The sequence below is a fragment of the Pinus tabuliformis genome, chromosome 3_1, assembly GCF_031772625.1.
Source record: "Pinus tabuliformis cultivar Carrire ecotype Pingquan chromosome 3_1, CPIR1, whole genome shotgun sequence".
NCBI lineage: Eukaryota > Viridiplantae > Streptophyta > Pinopsida > Pinales > Pinaceae > Pinus > Pinus tabuliformis.
In genome coordinates, this window is record NC_142301.1 from 524,760,743 (window position 1) to 524,780,997 (window position 20,255).

At 37.6% G+C, this 20,255-nt stretch overlaps 1 non-coding gene and 1 pseudogene across 1 annotated transcript; both read left to right on the top strand.

Moving 5' to 3' along the window:
• Positions 1-1,418: 1,418 nt before the first annotated feature.
• On the top strand, positions 1,419-18,384 carry LOC149188130 (uncharacterized; annotated as a pseudogene).
• Positions 7,741-7,829, top strand: TRNAM-CAU (transfer RNA methionine (anticodon CAU)). Its single transcript is given in 2 exon segments — positions 7,741-7,778; positions 7,794-7,829. It is a non-coding gene; the product is annotated as a tRNA-Met (tRNA).
• Positions 18,385-20,255: the final 1,871 nt, after the last annotated feature.

Below are 20,255 nucleotides of genomic sequence, written 5' to 3' on the forward strand. Positions count from 1 at the left end.
CATATCATCCCTCTAATTCTTGAATAACTTCCATGGCTGCTTTTTTAATAGGGATCTGAAACCATGTTGATTTTTCTACAAGAGCACAATAGAATACAATTTTCTACTAGATAACTACTTCTTAATTATTTCCATACAACATACTTATGTCACTGATATCATTTAGAAATCACACTTCAGAAAATTTCAATAATAAACGCAAAAAAAATAGTAAAGACCATAAAAAGGAATCTATGCACAATAGAGACAACAATATTACCTAGGAAACCCAAACTTGAGATAAAACCCAACAACTTTTGTTCTAGGAGAAATTATTCTTTAGCAAGGTTTACAAATCCAATTTGTCTAGAAATATGTGCGAAAATCCAAGTCAAAATACCAATCAAGCTTGGTCTCTTTGTCGCAAGACAACAATGGTCAAACTAGCCAAAATGCATAGAAGTCAATGTTAGTCAAACAACCAACTTGTGATAAAACTTTGTCCATGTGGACCCTACGGTCAATTCCATACTTTAGTCAATTTTTATCAAGGTAAACTATGGGAAATGTTCAAACATATTACTTGGTAAAACTCTAGTCAACTTGGCCACTTTCTATCACATGTGTGACTGCTCTAGAAGAGAGAAGATATTGATGATTGATGACTAAAAATGTAGCACATCGTTTACATGTTCTAGTCGAATGGGGGTGAATTATCCCAAGGGACAAATCCATTCACCTTGATAGGTCGTCTTGTCCTCTTGAGTTGACTTGATGCCCAAAAAAAATTATTTTAATTTTCTTAAGCCGACTTGGAGACTTCTTTAGCATGTGGGAATACATCTTGATGCTACAAAATATCAACAAAAAACAATGATCCTTAGTAAAAAAAATCTAGGAATGTTCATATACACAGATATTATTGGTTGGAAGCTAGAATGGGTGAAGTAAATACTCAATGATCCTATATCCCACTTTCGAACTATTATACAATACAACAATTATTTATTACACATGGATCAACAAATATATATTTTAGATCTCATAACATTGGACATCTCAGAATAACAACCTACGCATACATAGTTATAATCAACATATAGATGTTTTCATTGCAATACTTTGAACTGGGATTGAAGAGAATATCAACAATTGGTACAACAAGTAACCACCTCGATCTCCTATGTTAACCCATGAATTTCTATATGACAAGTAAGAAAATCAGGAACCTTCTTGGGCAAGAAGGGGGATGCATATGGGGGTTTAGAGGATCATTCTTGTATGTGCGAGCAGTGTACACAACCCATGGGAGGTGTAGAAATATAGTTTCTATGAATTCTAAGAGTGCTCATGAGTAGGAAGAGAAAAAATTGTGAGTTGGTTTGTTGTTAAAATTTTATTGGTTGTCACCCGGATGCGGGTGCTTCCACCAGGTATCAATGACAAACCACACTGACCCGACAGCTGGATTCAGCGCTGGCATCAGGGAGTACTGTTTAGTACAGGAGGTTGATGGAATTTATAGGCTCAAGGTAGTCGCATTAACGCTGGAGCTGTCTCGAAACTGGTTAGAGTTAATCCCAAGCATGGCAACCATGATGGCGCTTGGGTTCTGGGTACTGCAACCGGGTCATGGCATTAATGTTCCGGTCTTGGAGCATTGTTATATGTGTTTGGAGCGGGAGACATTCCTGTCTTGGAGCATTGTCATATGTGTTTGGAGCGGGAGACGTCGGGAGGATTACAGAGTTCCCTCTGTTCTGGTTCATTGGTACTCCATTTGTCTTCATCAGTTCGTTGTGCCCGCTTGCAAAATGCGTAGGCGCGGAATTCCTCGGCGGGGTAGCAATTATGGTAATAGGGGAGGTCGGGCTCATCCTGCACCCCCGATTGTCAATCCTATTTCTTCAATTCTGCCATCTTCTCTGTCATTAGATTCTAAGAGGGCTCGTCCAAATAGCTCGTTTCAGACTTCCAGTTTTTCTTTTCAGAGTGAGGTTAACAGGCCTATTATTACTATCAATTTCACCGTCTCTATTGCAGAAGAGGAAGGTAGCCCCTCCAGCTCTGTTCCCTCTGATAATGAACCTTCTCTAGATGAAGATATTCTGCTTGGGGATTTTTCCGGGCGTGTTTATCGTGTGGACTGTCAGCAAGAAGATCCTCCGGCTCCTGAACAACCTCGGCCTCTGAATCCAGTTCAGGAAAGCGCCCTGGTTCAGGATCAGATTCCGATTTCAGCCCCAGCTCAGGTTAATGCTCCACCTTGTGGTCCCTCTCACAGACGCTCTGGAATCCTGCACCTGGTCACTCATCCCAACGGCGAGCCAGTGCTGGATGAAGAAGGCTTCGTCACCTGGATAGCTTCACCCAGTCCGGAAAGGGAGGAAGCGCCACCGTCCCCGAATCATGCCGGTTCAGCATAGTAATCTCTGGCCCGGTGGCCATCCTGCTCTTATCTTTTGTTTTTTTGCTCTTAAGGCCCTGGGTAGGAAGTTAAAAGTTAATGACTGGTATACTATGTCATTTTATTTTGGCAACATTGGAGATTTTTTGCTACTGGTTGTTTATGAAGGTCTAGAAATCCATAAGAATGCTACATCTTGTCTGCAGGACCTCTATGTAATTCTGACTGAAGGGACATACTGCAAAATCCATGATTTTATAGCTGAGGCCTCCTCTCGAAATGTAACCTCTTTGTACATATTTTTACTTTTTTAATAGAATTAGCTTTTACCGAGAAAAAAAAAAAATTATTGGTTGGATTTCAGAGATCTGTGGTTTGAGCTTTTTGAATTTTTGATCGGAGAACCCACAGTAATGGAATTTTTACACCAACGTTTCGAATCCCAAATGGGATCCATCATCAGGGCAATAGAAAGATGATAGAAGATGATAAAAGAAGAGCCATAGGAAGAAATAAATACAGATGAGTAATAAAGGAACAGCACAGGTCGGCCAGAGGGATTTTAAAAACCTAAAATTGATTTTTAATAATTATGAATGAATATTAATTATTTTTATTAATATAAATTATTTAATCTTTATAAATTAATATCAAATATTTAAACTAAACCAATATTAAATTTTTTTCTTCTAAAAGACAAAAAGTGAAAAATGTTGCCAAAGGTGTTTTGGACCTTTTGCGTAATTGGTCATCTTAAAGCTTGAATTATATTTTTGAAATTGGGTAAGGAATCCTAAACCCTACTTGGGTGAAGGGGGTTGTGAATCTGATGCCAATAAGGTGAGTAAGAAAGCACTTAGAGGGGAATGTGATGAGGTAATACATAGGCAATGAAAGGAGTCCCTACAGTGATACAATTCAGGTAAGAGGGAATCTATTATGGAATTATTGGTATCAATGGGTAGCAATGTTTTTTCCATTTGACTACCTATAAAGGAGATTGGCTTTCACATGCATTAATTTCCTTGAGAATTTGGGTTTCACCTAGTAGTATCATGGTATGGCTAGGGGTGCCCAGTTATAGAAAGAAATAGGAACAATCAAGTGTATGGTTAGGTGGAAAAGAGTTCACCCTTGTTCACTTACGGATTTTTTTTTTAAACAAGTATATTATTCTATTTTAATGTTGCTTATTAGTTGCAAATTACTTTTTATTGATTGTTGAAATAGTTTCTCCTTGTTGGATATGGCACTTACAATATCTATTTGTAGTACCCTGGTTCAGATTACTAGGCTATTGGGAAATGGTGTTAATGGTATCATTAGAAAATTAGACACTTGGCCTTAGTGACAAGCTTCATCAGTGGAAATCTAGATTTAATGGGAAGACTGGGTAATACAATCTTCAAAGAACATTTAAAAGTAAAATTCCAAAATGTTCATTAGCGTACATATCTTCCTTATACAATACTAGTATGAGGTCCAATTTATAGTTCTTAGCATTAAAAAGTTATTTTACTCTTTAAATTTCATCAAGGCCTACCATCCTTCTTACTCAAACATTGAATTCTTCAACTAAGCTTAGTTTTGGGTTAAGGGGTTATGGCATTTTTATTGAGGATGGGTTGGAGAAGTGTAAGCATTGGCATTCACTTTGTGGATTCCTCATACCCTATCATATAATTCTTGACGGTTCATGTTCTATTTTGGAATCAAGGAGTACATAAGATGGGAACAACCTTCTATTTCTTAAATGTCTCAATCTATTGAACCCCTTAGCTCAAACTATATAATGCATACATGCATGCATATAAGTATGTATATATGTAGCTATGTATTTTATCCCTACACTCTTAGGGGACATAGTAGTAGTATATTTTAAATGAGGATGTGGTAAAATTTGATTTTGGGATACATGGATCATGTTGCATAAAATTACTTGGTTTTGATCTTGTTAATTGGAGAGAAATCTTGTACTCAATATCTAAACCATTAGATCTTAAGGAATGTGTAGAAGCATTTTTGCATTTACTTAATAAAACTAGTAGTGTAAGCATGCAATAGTAGGCATGTATAGGTTCACCAATTTTGGTTATAGTTCCTAAATCATTGTGCACAATATGACCTTGTTAAAAAGAGAATTTAGACTAATGGACACCATCCAAATATGAGAGATGATGGATGATGTTTACCAAGATAAACATAGGAGCATAACCTATAGGCTCATTATTTTTACATGTTGAATGTATAAGATATCAATGACTATGGTGACAATTTAAATATGAACGATATTGGATTGTTATATTATTTTTCATCTATCTCGATACTTTTAGAGTGAAAAAAATGGAGGAATTACCTTGCAGGAGCAGTTTTATTAGTGGGACCCAGTTTAGAGAATCATGGTCTAAAACCTTTCGAGGCAAGTTTGAGTTCTTAAATTATTTTTGTTGGGGGTTAATTTTTTATCCTTAAATTTCGAACCTTGTGATGCCATTATACACTAGGAGACCTTTCCAATAGTGTAAGAATCATGTAAATCAAAGTTGGTATGCATAATTTATGCCTCCCATAAGTTGACCTATCATGATTGATCACCATGATTTGAGAGGATGCCACATTAGCCTTTGTTACTCATGCAAAAGGGGTTATCCGCATGAGGACTATGAAGAATAGTCTAGAAGCATCAGAGTTGTACATGTAGTTGAGATTTGAAGGAGTCAAACTTGATCCTTAGTTGGCTATTAGACTATATTATAACTGGGCCACTAGGAGGAAAAGGAGTTTCATTCTATTCAATTTTATCTTTTTTCCATTGTAGAGGAGAGAAAGTGGGAGTGGGTGTGTGAGAGCATAATAGAGGGGTTGAGAGTTTTGTAATAGCCTATCAAGCTATAGGTCTCAGGTGATTCCATAAAGAGTTCCTTCTCCTTTGTACTTGCATTATTTCCATTTTGGAAAAAAAGAATGTAGAGTAGCCTCACCTTCCAGTTAGGTTTTCTCCTATAAGGGTTTCCCAAAGCATATCTTGTGTTCATTCATGTTGGTGTGTGATTACATTTTTTATTCTCTATTTCAACATTTTATCTATTACATGCATAAACAATAAATCAATAACTACCAAATATGGAATATAATGGAATTTAACCTTCGTAGCATAAATTTCAATTTATTTTAATTAGATCAGTTGCAATGAATTGTCCAGTGGAATATTCATGATAGTTTATGAATAATATTAGTATCAAAGTGGGTTTCTTTAGGAAATCTCGTGGGAAGTTGTAGGAGATCCAGGAAGTGATGTAAGTAGAAAGTTGTAGAACCCTAACCATAGCTAAGGATTTTTTTCATAATAACCTTAATCCCTCAAAGGAGAGATTCTTGAGGCTAGATGCATAGATCATGGATATCAACTATAATATGGACCTCCTTATGGTGGCTCTAGCAAACAAGTTTAGAATCAGAGAAGTTGGAGGTTCCAACTCAAAGTTTAGATTAGAGGGTAAATTGATGAATCATTAGGATCAAGAAAAGGAGTCCAAGAAAGAGAAATTGAGTTCAAGTGTCATTACCCATTCATAGTCCCTATTGGAGATGGAATTCAAGTTTGACATAAATTCATATCAAGGTGAGACATATGCCTTAAAATTGAATCACTCATTGCAACAATTAGAAGTATATTTTAATGCTCACTACATCAATGAGGAATAGAAAATATCATTTTCTGGATTGAAGTTAGATGGCATGCCTTAACTTGGTGGGAAATCCATACATATATACTTAGGTTGGAGGATTATCCTTTGGTAACTGTGTAAGAGTAATTTAAAACCCTCATAAATTCCCAATTCTACCCTATTGTGTATGTAGATGAGCAATCGATTCGATGGCACTACTTTAGGAAGAGGCAGGGGTAGAATGTACAAGATCAATACACCAACGAATTCAAGAAGATGACCATCATGCAAGGTATCTCTCCAAAGAGACCAAATGTATTCCTTACTTATCTGGAGGGCTTACACAACCATATACGAAAGAAGGTGATGTTTTTCAAGCCATGAATAGTGGATAGGGCTTGTGTATAGCCACAATACCTAGAAAACATAGGCCAAAAGAAAGGAAAATGAAATGACTCAAAAGAAAAAGAGCGCACATAATAAATATTAATTATTTTTTGTTGACCCATGGGGATTTGAACCTTGACTCTCATGGTTTACATAATACTTCATAACATAGTGATCACCAATTGAGTTGCACTCATGGGATAGAATAAATATGATTATTCATTTTACAATCTCTTTAAATATCATATTCATTTATTAAAATTCTATGTTTGTGTGTGAGGTATTTTTTTAACTTTTAAGGAACAATAGAAGGTTATTGGTTTGGGTCTCAACATATCAACCAAAAATCAAGCTGAAGCCTATTTATTTTTGCAAGGTTTGAAGATCACTATCAACTCTCACATCTAGAATTTGATTGTGACAGAGGACCCAAAGAATATTATACAACATACATGGTCTTGAAAACCATTTACTATTGACATTGCTAATAGAGCAAGAAAAATAGAAGCTAAATCGCTTCTTATATGTTAAATTTTATGATGTTTTAAGGGATAACAATTACTTAGTGGATAATTATATTAATAAAGACACTTCTTTAAAAGTGGCAGACATTGTCATCAATGGCAAGGTATTCATGTTATAAGTAGAGACTTTTCCCCTCTTCTCCCAAGCCTAAACAACTAGCTTCAAATGTATTTGAATTCATTTAAGATCATTTTACTCAAAGTTGTGGGATTATAGCCTTTTTGTTTGGCTTTTATGCATAAATAATCCGGTCTATAAGCTCAAACTCTAATTATTTATATATATATATATATATATATATATAATAAAAAATATACACCTATTATTTATATATATATATATGATATACACATTCTCCATAATATATCCATCTACCATTTTATTAAAATACTTTTTTTTTTCATCATGGTGAATCAACAACTGTATACATTTTCGAAAGTTTCTTCACCAACGTCGGGCATACACTAGTGTTATAGAGTAGCTTAGTCTCTTGGCCTAGCATTTCAAAATTGATAGGGACAAGTGGCAAATGGAAGGGTGAAATTTATTTATTGTTGTGGAAGAGTGAAATTTAAATTGAATTTAGACCGAATAATTGATGATTGTCACGATGTGGACTTCAAAGTCGCAACTTGCAAGGAGCCATCTCAAATACGTGTGATTTTTGGATAACTCTTTGACGGTATAAATTTCCTGTTACAGATCTTTCTTCGTGATTGCACGATACGTTTTAGTTCATGATGAAGATACATGAATGAACAACCCGAAACAAGTGGGGTGGTGGCGCAGTTGGTTAGCGCGTAGGTCTCATAGCTAAATGTTGAGGAATCCTGAGGTCGAGAGTTCGAGCCTCTCTCACCCCATCTGTTTTTGACATTTGACCTGATGAAACTGATCTGTGGTGGTTGTAACGTTTTAGTTGACCAGGGCTCAATTACGTATGTGTCTCTGTCGCTTTGGCAGAGTGGTTAAGGCATGTGCCTGCTAAGTAAATGGGGTTTCCCGGCGAGAGCTCGAATCTGTCAGGCGATGTTAACTGATCGACTCCGCATTATGCACTGTCAGGCGACGTTAACTGATCGACTCCGCATTATGCGTTTAACATGGCTGTGCCATGTGAAGTGACATTCATCTCCGCGACGTACTTATTATACCAATCAGGCGACGTTAACTGATCGACTCCGCATTATGCGTTTAACATGGCTGTGCCATGTGAAGTGACATTCATCTCCGCGACGTACTTATTATACCAACCGATAATTTATTTTGTAAAACATGAAAGTTTTGATTTTTTTTAAATTTTTATCCAATTTAGAAGTTCAGATTTTTTTTATTTTTATTTTCTAATGAACACTTTTGTAAAAAATGAAAGTTTTGATTTTTTTTTTTTTTTTTTTTATCCAATTTAGAAGTTCAGATTTTTTTTATTTTTATTTTCTAATAAACACTTAATAGTTTTTTTTGGTTTTTGGGAAAGTTGAGAATATGTTCAAGGCACAAAATGAAATATCCAATTTAGAAGTTCTCAATTTTTTTTAATGAACACTAAATATTATTTAATTGTTTGAGGTACAAAATGAAATATCTAATTTAGAAGTTTTGATTTTTTTTTTTAATTTTTTTTTTCTAATAAACACTTAATATTATTTTATTTTATTTTGGGAAAGTTGAGAATATGCTCTTTTGGAAATTGAAATAAATTATTGTGATGATTGGTATTTCAAAGTAGTTGGTTTTGTTGAATTGAAATAAATTATTGTGATGATTGGTATTTCAAAGTAGTTGGTTTTGTTGAAATAAATTATTGTGATGATTGGTATTTCAAAGTAGTTCATTAAAAATGAAGGTTTTGTTGAAGAAGAGTATTGAATGGAATAAAGAGAAGAAATGAAAGGCACTAGTGGAGATAAGAGTTCAAGGAAGTAGTTTCTTTGATGAAGGCATTGAGTTTATCTCACTATAAAAGAAGTTTTTTTGAGCCATGGCTATCTACAAATTTTCTATCGGTAAAAATTTATATACTAAATTTGTGTGTATCTCACCCTTTTGTAATCAATTTTTTGCTTAGTAAAATCCCCATCAATCTAGTTTTCCATTTGGATTTCAAGGTAAATTTATATTGTTATGGTTTGTTTAAAAGTTGTGTGACTATGACTATGCACTTTATTCCGTGGTGGTTTTATTTGTTATTTGAGTTTCTTCAGTGGTTTAAGAAGGACCATGTCATGTCTATGCCAATAATAATTATTGACAACTTAACTATTAATTAATCACCAAAACCTTCAACAAATCGATTTTGCACTGTTTTTTATTTATTGTGAATGAATGAATAATAGAAAATGGGATTGAGGTTACAAATATTGATCAGAATTTATGAAGGAAACGAAATGAAATACAGATTAAAACCAAAATGCAAAGATACAATGAAACTGTACTTCAATTAATAAATGGAAAATATTGAAACTATATACATGTTGAATGAAAGCAAACTAGCTTGAACGATGGTAGCTTATCTTTGAGAAGAGATGTAACAGTTACATGTCTTCGTGAATAGTGTTACAATGAGATTTTGAGGCCTTTTTATTATGAAGAAGCAATGAGAAACCCTGAACATCCAAAAACCTATACCTCAGAGATGAAGTGGCCAAGGCTTATGCGCCCTAATGGGGTAAGTTGGAACATCAATTTCCTTGGGTCATAACTTTGGCATATAATCTGTGTTTGGCGTGCACGACAACCCATTGGAAAGATCTATCTAAGGAGTACAATTTCATATTGTCATTGGTCTATTTTCCAAAAAAATGTCGTTTGGGGCCTCAAAACAGCTTTAAAAGTCCACGACTTGAAAACTGCAAAAAAATAAAAAAAAATTGCGTTACAAAGCAGTGGAATAAGAAAGTGACCACCAATATCCACTTGGATCAAATAATTGGATAGTGTAAACATTCACTCTAGATTGATTTTATTACGGTTTAATTCATGGAGTGGCTATAAAGATGCAATTAGGCATTAAAAAAAACTATATACTTCTCTGACCATTGAGAAATAGCATGTTGCAACCATCCTTTACTTGTTTAATGGTTGGCTATGGTGTAATACATGTTCCTGTTTCATTTATGCAATGGATAAACTTTAACAATACCAATTGGAATCGAACAAAAGTGCCTTCTACCATTTGTCGCTAGTATTTCCACCTATGTTAATATGTGTAAGGGGGAATAATCTTAAGTAAAGTGAATGAGGAGTAGTGGCTTGCATACCATGCATACATTTTGTTTAAATAGATAGCAAGTTTTGTGTAATAACTTGCAAATTATGGAGAGATTTAATTGTTGTATCAACTCAATCAAATCATAAAGTTTGATAATCCACTAGAACGTGTGTGTTTAAATTATTGTATCAACCCAATCAAATCATAAAGTTTGATAATCCACTAGAACGTGCATGTATATGTCTGTGGGTGATGGGCAAGCAATATTTGCTATGCTATTGGGTATTCAATGCCGTTTAAGAGTACTATGATGGGACCAGCAATCGCCTAACAATTTTGGCAAGTAATATTTGCTATGCTATTGGGTATTAATGCGGTTTAAGAGTACTATGATGGGACCTCAAGTCGGCCAGCAATCGCCTATCAACTTCACCATAGATGGCCTCTCCGACCGGCAAAGGACTCAGCCTCCACCGGGACATCGGCAAGCAATATTTGCTATGTTATTGGGTATTAATGCGGTTTAAGAGTACTATGATGGGACCTCAAGTCGGCCAGCGATCGCCTAGCAACTTCACCATACATGGCCTCTCCGGCCGGGAAAGGACTCCAGTCTCCACCGAAACATACTAACGAGATCTGCAGGGCCGCCAATGTCAAACAAATTGGGTGGGCGCCAAATAGTGGATCGATTTGAAATTTGAATTTATTTTGCAATGTATCTGCATTTCTCATTCTCATTCTCAGAAACAGAGGGCACCAGAAAAAGCAAAACGATCCACCTGTGGCTGCTCTATGCCTTGGTCCTCATACTGTCCACATATATTTTTCTTGATATTTATGTGAACCACATGCACAGCTTTGGCTTTCTTGGCATTGAGTTTGGCGTTTTTGCGGCTTGCAAATGCCAAGACTTCACTGCGCAAGTGTTTAAGCATAATGAATGGGAAGCCATGGCCAGAAACAACAACGAGTTGTATGGGACTAGAGAAGGATTCTTGGACAAAGATGAAGATCGGGTTGAGAATCCATGGCGGCAGATGAAGTGGATAGGCGCGGCTGCTGCCTGCCCTATAAAAGGTCATCTCTTTGAGAAGCTTGACGATCGCAACAATTTCCATAGAGGTTTCGCCCTCCGATTTTCCAACGATGTGGAGAACAAAACACACATCTTGCCGTGGCTTCTGTCTACTAAGGCGATCGATCTCCATCACAATAGTGACAGGTTCTGCTGGATCTGGGTGCTAATGCATTCAACACCAGCCTAACCTAGTTTCTTCGCATGTACCCTTGTGATTTCACCAAGATTCACGCCTTTGAAGTCGATTCCAAGCTCCTGCAAAATCCCAACCCGACTGATTTTGACAAAGAGAGTAACGTGGCACAGACGAATCCCTCCTCCCTCAATGTAAAGGCCACTCCCCAACCTCCCTAGTGGATGGTGGATTGAATCAAGCTGCACTACAACTTTGTGTCAAACTGAGATGATAAAGCCAGCAATGCCATAAATATAACGAGGTTTATGAAAGAGGAGCTGCAATTGAAAGCAACTGATACAGTGGTTGTAAAGATGGACATCGAGGGAAGTGAGCGGCCGATTCTGAGTTGATGGCTCAGCGATCCAACGATGCCTCTCATTATGGACGAGCTCTTTGTAGAAGTTCACTACAATCACCCTGTTAGCTCTGCTACAAATCTGCATAATTGAGGGTCTCAGACAGCTTTGCCATGCTGTGTTATGATAAAAGGGAGTGTGCAGCAATCATTCCTTCTCCTTCTCCTTTGGTTTCTTCTTCCCCATAGCCCTGCGTTCTCTGTTTCTCTTTCCTCGAAATTCAGCTTAAGCCTGGTATTCCATTTCACCCCGCTCATATTTCCTTACCCCCGCCTACACTCTTAAAGTCCCATTCCTCTGTTTTTCGCCAAATTTCCTGCTAAACCCTATTAACCTGCTTAAACTCTGTTTAAAACCTATTCTTCGTTTAACTTCCGGGCGCCAAGACCATACTGCCTTGAAGCCCCTTTCCTTAGTCCCCGGGCGCTTAACTCATGTAATTGTGCCTATGTAACCCTTCATCGTTTGAAATCTCAGCCGTTGATCACTTTAATCTAATGGCCTTCATTCTCCACCCGCATGATAAACCGTGCGCTAGTTTCCTTTCATCTGACCATCCATCACTAGATCGACGATAGACGCTTTCCCTGATCAGCGGACTTGCCCACCCGTTAACCCATGGGGAAATGGTTTTGGGCGGCCACGTGTTTTAATTTGATTGTATCACACCCCGCGATACGGAAACCACATGACACCATAAAGCGGTGCGGGGAAACCGCCCGCTCGCGAAACCGTTGTCTCCCCGCTGACTATCCGCCGCGCATATCTAGCCCGTGATCACCGTTGGATCTAGTGCATCCTGATCCGACAGTCATCGCTCTTTCGATCATTCTTTCTCCTGATAACGCCCGTAATTCAATCGCAACCACCTGTTTGTTTAATCCAAGGACCCATGTTTGTTCGCCTGTCCACACTACCTCCCGATAGCCTCTCTGATCAAGTCTTCGCCATTGATCTATATGATCTGATGGCCCACATTTGACTTTTGTCTTCCCGATAACCATTTTGAAATGCTTCCCGCCAACGTTCTTCACAGTTCAGTCATCAGCGACCTGTATTCTGCGCGTTAAAGCTCCAACAACTGCAATTAATCAATAGCATGGCCGAGAAGGAAAAAGGACTGCCTCGAGCAGTTAAAAAGCATTGAATGGGTATGGGTTTCATGCATTTTTCACTCTACCTATTCAGGAAGGACTGCAGAGCACCAGAACGATCAAATTCATCCATTAAAATCAGCAGACTGGATCAAAGCCCATTTCTAAATGTAAATGTGGTTGGTGATCATTTATTGACACCTCCACACTTAGTAGCAAAGATATTTTGTAAACCAACCTCTATATATATCCAGAAGACAAATGTAATAGGTTGATGAGTGTTGGATGAGTGTTATTTTGCTGTAAGGTTCAACTTCTGGAGATTGTAACTGCTGTGATACCTGCAGCATCTGGTCTTCATTTTCAACTAATGCAAGCTTCTTTTGTTGTTAATTTCTCACTGTCCACTTCTTCTTCTTGTTCCAAGTTGTGCCTGTTCTGCATTATTTCATGTGTTGTTAATATTTAGCATTAGAGGGGCTGTCATCCTACCTATGTGTTAGTATTTAGCATGTATCATCGAATTTTCTTGTAGGTTTTTGTTGTTTTAATGCCAGAGAGCTGTCATCCTATCTGTGTATTAGAAAACAGAATTTACGGACCTTTTAACTGGTCGCAATCGGCCATCACAGGGTCCTGTGCATCTGTTGGTGTGATCAGTCTTCTCCATTATCACATTTTTCTTAAACCATGAGTAATTGGTGGTCTAAATCCTTGTTGTTTGGGGGTGTTCACCCATGTCTGGGGTTAAGCATAGTAGGAGTGGTTATCTGGCTTGAATATACAACATTTGTTTCATTCATCCACCAATTTATCCAACTTTTTGTTGAGGTTGTAATGTTCCCGAGAATCACTGATATACAACCTAGGTGAGTTTCTTGGGGTGATAACATTAATTGGTGCCGTTGTCGGGGAGAGGAGATTGAAGCTCAACTTCCCTGGGAAAACGACACAGCTTCAAGCTTTAATGACAGACAAGGTTTGAACACAGTTTCTAGTTGTAATCATCTGTCTGGCGACTCCACTGGTGGAAGACCAACCTTTGGTGACTCCACATTACAGTTCTGGTGCAGTTGGTGAGGCATGCTCGAAGAAATTTTCAGAAACCATCAGCTGAACCAGTGCCTGATCCTGAGAAGATCATTCAGCACAAGAAAGTATCGCAGTAAGGAGCATCAGGGTCAGGTAAGCCTTAAAAATTCCATGTATCCCTGTTAGTGATTGTCACCTTCAGAGATTCATGCAGCTCCTTGTTATTCATTCCCCTTTTGGAACTCAGTTCACAGAAAGAAGCACCATGTTGTCCATCATATTCCTCTGTCTCCGTTATCCTTTTCACTGATTCATTCCACTCAGTCCACCAGTATCCCTTTCATATACCTCAGTCATGGCAGGTCAGCAAGCCCTTACAAAGATAGAACGAATAGTTGCTGCTAGGTATGGACCCTTAGTCTTGCCTACCCCTTTGAATGCCATGCCTGTAGGTGACTATCAAGAGTTTATGCCAAAGTTTACTGGTGCAAAAGGAATATTAGTTGAAGAGCATTTAGAGTCCTTTTACAGTTATGCTGATAACTTGGATATCAATGAAGAGGATGTCTGGATGAGGGTTTTTGTTCAAAGCTTGGATGGGGAAGCTAGAAAATGGTTTAGAAATTTACCCCCTAGGTCCATTGCAGACATTGATGCTCTAGATGATGTATTTTTAAAGCACTGGGGAAATAATAAAGATCTGCTCTTTTATCATGATGAATTTGGGAACTTGCAGAGAGAAGATGGTGAGCTGTTGTATGATTTCAATATCAGATTCAATCATATGTATAGCAGAATGCCAGCTGAAATAAAACCCACCCCTACTTCTGCCATGCTCACTTATGCCAATGCCTTTGATTCTCAACTCTGCCTGCTGTTAAGAGAAAGAAGATGTACTTCTTTGGCTGAAAAGTAAGCTGCAACCTTTGAAGTAGAAGCAAATATCATTGCTGCAGAGAGTCTCGAAGATGTTGATGAAAACAGAAGACAGGGAGGTGAAGTCTCTTCATCCTATGATTCTGAAATAGATGAATTATCTAGGATGATTGAATTTTTGGCCTCTAAGGTTTCCAAGCTAGAGGCTAAGCAACATCTTGATGAAGCAGGAGCTCATTGTTCCATTTCTTTTCCAGCTCCAAATTTATGTAGAGGTACACATGAGCATATGCAGATTTTGCAGAGAAGCAGAGATACAAACGAAGATCAAAGGGTAAAGACCCTTTGTCAAAATATAGTCATGGAAGAAGTGCAACAAGAGGAGGAGGTCCATGTTTTGGAAGGTGCTCCTTTCCTGACAAGGGCTGCATATGAAGAAGCATTATCAAGAGGCACTGCTCACCAATCTGTTGTAGCTGCAGAACAACAAGTTGACCAGCAGTGGTGGCCAGCAGCAGATCCCTGCCTCCAAGAATCTGAGCTTTAGGCCTACCCTTCTTCCAACGACTGTGCAGATCTGCAAATTCATCTACCTGCTTTCATCCCCAGTCCAGTGATTAAAGAGGGAGAAGAAAGCTCCCCATCATCTTTTGCTTCTCTGTCTGCTCAAGTAAAAATCCCTCTAAGTTGCCACTTAAACGCTGTAGCAGAGCAAAATTCAATGCTCAAGGCTGAAGCTGATCATCTCAGTCTTGATATTTTAATATCTGCTCAGATGGCCTCCACACAAAATGAAAGGGCAACTTTATAGATGATAGAGGAAGAAAATGTTCAGTCATGGGACTCTTCCTTGGGTGAGGATTTTTCAAAGAAAGATTCAGGAGCAGATGTTGTTTCGGTGTCCTCTGCACAAAAATTCAGTGGTGCCTCTTTCATATTAGTTGTGCAGGCCACAGAAGACACAGACATGTACACAAAAACAGTGGTTATTCAATAGGTGTACAGAAGCTCACATAAATAATATCCAAGGAGGAAAATATGCAGAAGGGAAATGAAAATTGATCCATATCTGTCGATCAAGCTCAAATGCCCTAAACTGTTTGAGGTGGAGGATCAAATAAATCTTGTCTTGTTGATATATGATGAATCAGATGACAGGCAGCAATTTTGATGGCCCAGCAAATGGGAAATTTTTGAAGTTTTAAGTTTTCAGGCTTTAATGATTGTAAATAGTTTCTTGTTCAGTTTTTAGTATATGCTTAGTTTGACTCCATGCCCAATGGACACTAGGCAAATGTTTTTAAAGTTGAGTTTTGTATGAAGGCATTGGTCTACAGTTCTTGAGACCTCACAGGGAGGATCTCATCCCCAGAAGGAGCCAATGTTAGCTCTGCTACAAATCTGAATAATTGAGGGTCTCAGACAGCTTTGCCATGTTGTGTTATGATAAAAGGGAGCGTGCAACAGTCATTCCTTCTCCTTCTCCTTCGGTTTCTTCTTCCCCATAGCCCTGCATTCTCTGTTTCTCTTTCCCAGAAATTCAGCTTAAGCCCGGTATTCCATTTCACCCCGCTCATATTTCCTTACCCCCGCCGACACTCTTAAAGTCCCATTCCTCTATTTTCGCCGAATTTCCTGCTAAACCCTATTAACCTGCTTAAAATTTGTTTAAAACCTATTATTCGTTTAACTTCTGGGCTCCAAGACCATACTGCCTTGAAGCCCCTTTCCTTAGTCCTCGGGCACTTAACTCATGTAATCGCGCCTATGTAACCTTTCATCGTTTGAAATATCAACCGTTGATCGCTTTAATCTAACGACCTTTGTTCTCTGCCCGCACGATAAACAACATGCTAGTTTCCTTTCATCTGACCATCCATCGCCAGATCGACGATAGATGCTTTCCTCGATCAGTGGACTTTCCCGCTCGTTAACCCGTAGGGAAATGGTTTTGGGAGGCCACGTGTCTTAATCTGATTGTATCGCGCCCCGCGATATGGAAACCGCCTGACGCCTTAAAGCGGTGCGGCGAAACTGCCCACTCGCAAAACCGATGTCTCCCCACCGATGATCCGCCGCGCATCTCTAGCCTGCAATCACCGTTGGATCTGGTGTGTCCTAATTTGACGGTCCTCGCTCTTCCGATCATTCTGTCTCCCGATAATGCCCGTAATTAAATTGCCGCCACCCATTTGTTTGATTCAACGGCCCATGTCCGTTCGCCTGTCCGCGCTACCTCTCGATAGCCTCTCTGATTAAGTCTCCGCCGTTGATCTATATGATCCGACGGCCCACATTTGACTTCTGTCTTCCTGATAACCATTGTGAAATGCTTCCTGCTAGCATTCTTCACAGTTCAGTCATTAGCTACCTATACTCTGCGCGTTAAAGCTCCAACAACCGCAATTAAACAACATCATGGCCGAGAAGGAAAAAGGACTGCCTCGAGCAGTTAAAAAGCATTGAATGGGTATGGGTTTCATGCATTTTTCACTCTACCTATTCAGGAAGGACCGCAGAGCACCAAAACGATCAAATTCATCCATTAAAATCAGCAGACTGGATCAGAGCCCATTTATAAATGTAAATGTGGTTGGTGATCATTTATTGACACCTCCACACTTAGTAGTAGAGATATTTTGTAAACCAACCTCTATATATATCCAGAAGACAAATGTAATAGGTTGATGAGTGTTATTTTGCTGTAAGGTTCAACTTCTGGAGATTGTAACTGCTGTGATACCTGCAGCATCTGGTCTTCATTTTCAGCTAATGCAAGCTTCTTTTGCTGTTAATTGCTCACTGTCCACTTCTTCTTCTTGTTCCAGGCTGTGCCTATTCTGTATTATTTCATGTGCTGTTAATATTTAGCATTAGAGGGGCTGTCATCCCACCTCTGTGTTAGTATTTAGCATGTATCATTGAATTTTCTTGCAAGTTTTTGTTGTTTTAATGCCAGAGAGCTGTCATCCTATCTGTGTATTAAAAAACAGAATTTACAGACCTTTTAACTGGTTGCAGCCGGCCATCACAGGGTCCTGTGCATCTGTTGGTGTGGTCAATCTTCTCCATTATCACATTTTTCTTAAACTGTGAGTAATTGGTGGTCTAAAGCCTTGTTTTCTGGGGGTGTTCACCCATGTCTCAGGTTAAGCATAGTAGGAGTGGTTGTCTGGATTGAATATGCAGCATTTGTTTCATTCATCCACCAATTTATCCAACTTTTTTTTGAGTTTGTAATGTTCCTGAGCATCACTGTTATACAACCTAGGTGAGTTTCTTGGGGTGATAACACACCCATCCATGTGGACCTACCACTGGTTCGGATTTGGTAAGATCACCAGGCAGAATGTGAAAAAGCTTATTGCAGATCTTAGATGGCATGGCTTCTACGCCCACATTTGGCCCTAATTCATTAACCTACCTCACGCCCTCCTTTCACGTTCACCGCAGGCGCTCTCTTTCCACTGACCATCTGCCATCTCTGATCATCAAAAGAAAGGAACAAGACAGAATCACTTGGAATTACTGTCCTGTTTTCTTCTTGGAGGGATCTTATTTCGCTTTCTCTTTTGCTTTTATTTATATTTTTGCAGTTAGACACAGGTTGACATTCATATTGGAAAAGTGTTAGGCGTTTTGAATTGATGGAGCTAGTCTTAACAACTTTTTATGATACTTTGTAGAGTAGAAAGTATAGGTAAGTTTGATTTCAAAAAAGTTCAAAGTTGATAGTCGAACACCCTTCAAACAACACTGTAAATTTGGAGTTTACCAAAAATTTCAGCATTTGGCTTATGGAATCTCCGACCAATTTAAAAGAAATTGTACTTTGATCAAAGATAACAATTGAACATATTTAAAATAGATTATTATGGATAAGTAGTAAGAGAAACGGTTTAGGTTATGAAGGCTTAAGTAAATTAAAACAGATGGTAATCGATAATAAAGAAGAGAGAGAAATGATGATCATTGTGAAGCAAAGTATTGTATTTGATATTAAATTTTAATTATAAAATGGGTTTATAATTTTTATTTTAAGATAAAAGTGGAAGAAGATAAATCAGCTAAAATAATAAATAAGAGCTAAAAAAAAAAAACAATTATGTGAGAGGGTGAAAGCCATACAAATTAGATTAAAATATTATAATTATTAATAATAAGAAAATAAGATGTAATATTTAAAAAATATAAGCGAAATTTTTTATTATAATGTTTTATTATTAAATTGTTGATTTTGAACTAAAAGAAAATTGAAGAAAAAATAACATTTTATTATTGGTTTTCTACAAAATATTTTTAGCTTGAAATTAAATATATATATTAGGAATTTAATATTAAGCATTTACATGTATAAATTTGAAAATACCTTGATTTTGACAAAATGTCATTTTTATTTACACATACAAATTTGAAAATATCTTGATTTTGACAAACTCTCATTTTCTAAGATTCATGAAATTTCCATTGTATAGAGCATCTCATTTAAGGATCATTCTTACCACATAGTTTCTCATTTCCTAAGTGACTCTATAGCATCTTAAGATGGCCTTATAACATTTTGAATTTCTTGGTTGAAGAGAAATCCAAATTATTCTTCCAAGATGAACTATGATAATCTTCAAGCTATTTGTTAGGATACTTGTGATGACCTTATAAATTTAGTAATTAAGAAATTTGTCTGTAGTCCTCAAAAGATTCCAAATGATTTTTCTTTAGAATTAGTGCTTTAAATGTCACATTTAGGGTTTTTGGATTCTTTAATTAACTCTCAACAAATCAGTCTCCAAAATGTTATAAAAACCCATATAAAATTCCAATATCTTTTCTTCACCCTCAAGAAATCCTCTTCCAACATGTGATAGATACCCCAATAAATGTCATTGTCCAAGTGTGTTTGAAGCGAAACCTTTGCCTCTTTCCTTAACTCCCAACAAATCCTCATCGAACATGTTATAGAAACCCAAATAAAATTCCATCAACTTTCCTTACCTCTCAACAAATCCTCTTCCACCATGTTATAGAAACCCAAATAAAATTCCATCATCTTTCCTTACCCCTCAACAAATCCTCTTCGAATACGTTATAGAAACCTAAAGAAAATTCCGTTATCTTTCCCAAATAAAATTCCATCATTTTTCCTTACCCCTCAACAAATCCTCTTCCAACATGTTATAGAAACGAAAATAAACTTACATTAGTAACCCAAATAAACTAACATTATCTTTCCTTAACCGTTAACAAATCTTCCTCTAACAAGAGGCTATGTGTATGTCCGAGCTCAATTTGGAGTTGACATGTGTCTCTCTTAAAATAAAAATAAAATATTCCCTAAATAGAAAAGAAATGTTAGCTTTATCATCTCAGTCTGACACAACATTGTAGCACCGCTGGATTCGATACACCATCCATTGGGGAGGTTGGGGAGTGGACTTTACAGTGAGGGGGGAGGGATTTGTCT